Source organism: Mustela putorius, unplaced genomic scaffold (assembly GCF_011764305.1).
Source record: "Mustela putorius furo isolate JIRA1106 unplaced genomic scaffold, ASM1176430v1.1 tig00003867_pilon_pilon_pilon, whole genome shotgun sequence".
Taxonomy (NCBI): Eukaryota; Metazoa; Chordata; class Mammalia; order Carnivora; family Mustelidae; genus Mustela; species Mustela putorius.
The window spans coordinates 26,129,087-26,131,194 of NW_025422019.1; the positions used below are offsets into that span (position 1 = coordinate 26,129,087).

Here is a 2,108-nt window from a genome sequence, read left to right on the forward strand (position 1 = left end):
TCTAGGATCAAAACTGAAAGCAGGTAGATGTTGTGGTTGTGAAGCTAAGAATATCACATCTGCCTGAATTGAATACATGTCGAGGTTGCTGAGATTTGGTTCATTGAGCAACTGGGTGACTGACATATAGTTCAGCTATGACTGCACACTTGGAATTTCTTTTAGCAACTGAATAAGTGCTGTGTGTGTGTGTGTGTTTGTGTGTATTTATAAGACAGTTGCCCAGCAGAGTTAAAGAATCAGGTGTCATTTCTTTCCTCAGATACCAAGAACCAGCTGTCTCACTGGAGTGCTGTTAGCTACATTGGAGGGAACAACAGAGAATGATAAAGAAGGTAAAAAGAAGTTGAGTGAAGGAGTTTGGTTGAGTCCGGTTTCTTGGATAAACTACAGTTAGTCAAACATTCCAGAATATCTGCTTGCTAAGACTCAATTTGTGCAGGTCTGAGTCACTCTTTGGGATATTGTTTAATGCCTAGACTAAGTATTTTTTATGAATTTTTAAAATTTTAATACAATTGAAATCAGAGTGCCGAGTTCATTTCAGCTCCTTCCCACCAAACTGAGGGGGCAGGGGCTGCTTCAGTTATTCTGCCTTCTCTTTGTCTGTGATGACAAGATATAAAGGGTATCTGCTGCACTGAACTTTAGACTTCACCTTATCCTTTTATAAATATATATATATGCATATTTGGCATCCTTTCACGTAGCTGTGAGCAGAGAGTGCTTGATTTTATCAATTCTATGAGGCATGGCTCAGAGGGGCACAAAATAGCACGAGTCTGGCACCATAAGCTTCAAGAAACAAAGAATAGACTAAGTATTCTTGAGTGTTTCCTGAGCAATGGAAAGTCATGGTGGTATGTGCGAATGGTTTGAGTCGGTAGCTCTCAAATTGTAGTAGGCATCAGAATCATCTGAACCTTGAAAGCAGAGATTACTTGGGCCAATCCCCAGCGTTTCTGTTCAGAAGGCCAGGGGCAGGGCCTGGGAATTTGCATTTTCAACAAGCTCCCAGGTGACGTAGATAGCACCAGTTGGGGGACTACACTTTGTAATCCATTAGAATCTCCTTGTTTCCATGTGTATATTTTATAATAATCCTATCAAACTGCATATTCAAATCTCTATGAGTAAGCTCCACCCCAACCCTCAATCCCCAGCCCTTCAAATAATAGATGGGTGGGAAGTTAAAGTTCTTGGGTGAAAGTGACCAGTGGAGAGTCATGGAAATGAAGTCCATGCTCAGAGGGACTGCTCTCTTTAAGAACCTGGCTGGCTTATTTTGAAATAAGCTGAATTCTAATACTTGTGGCAGAAACGATGAAACACAAGGTTCTCTGATGACAAAAATGATGACAACCGACCCCCCAGATGATCGTCTTCACTTGTAAATATACCATGTGGAATTGGATGGACTCAGATAAGAAATTAAGAAGGATCCTGTAGGACAAGGTGGAAGGTCTGTATGCCAGGCACTTGCATGTCCCCTCTCACTCTGCAGTAGCCTCTAGAACTTTTCCTTCAATCATTTACTCATGTCGTCATACATCAAGTTGTGGTTGAGTACCTACTACATTCTAGGAATTGACCTAGATGCAGGGCTCATGATGAGATCGGGCATAGTTTCTACTCTCGTGGTGCTTCCCTCTCAGTGTGGGTGGGAAGAGATGGAGAGAAGAAGACGGAAGGGGAGAGCGAGTGATGATTGAGAGTGAGGTAGGGAGGGAGGGAGAGAGACAGAACATGAGCAAATAAATAATCCAGAAAAATATCCCGTGGCATAAGTAAAGTGCAGAGAAATAAAACAGTGATTTGATACCAAAAGACAGGTTACAGAGTGGCTATTTCCTATTGGGTGCTCAGGAAGGTCATTCTGGATGACATTTAAGCTGTGATTTGAATGACAAGAAGGAGCCAGCCATGTGAAAGATCAAGGGCAGATGGAGCAGCTGGTGTAAAATGCCTCAAGGTGGGACTGAGGGGCAAATTTAAGGAATGAAAGATTGGTGTGGCTTGATCATCCTGGGATGGAGCATGAATGATACCAGATGAGGCTGAAGGACAGGCAGGGGCCACTCTAAAGTCATTAATGGGATTTAAGTGTA

The 2,108-nt window shown here is 42.5% G+C and overlaps 1 pseudogene; it reads right to left on the bottom strand.

Moving 5' to 3' along the window:
• Positions 1 to 538: 538 nt before the first annotated feature.
• Positions 539 to 753, bottom strand: LOC123387921 (annotated as a pseudogene).
• Positions 754 to 2,108: the final 1,355 nt, after the last annotated feature.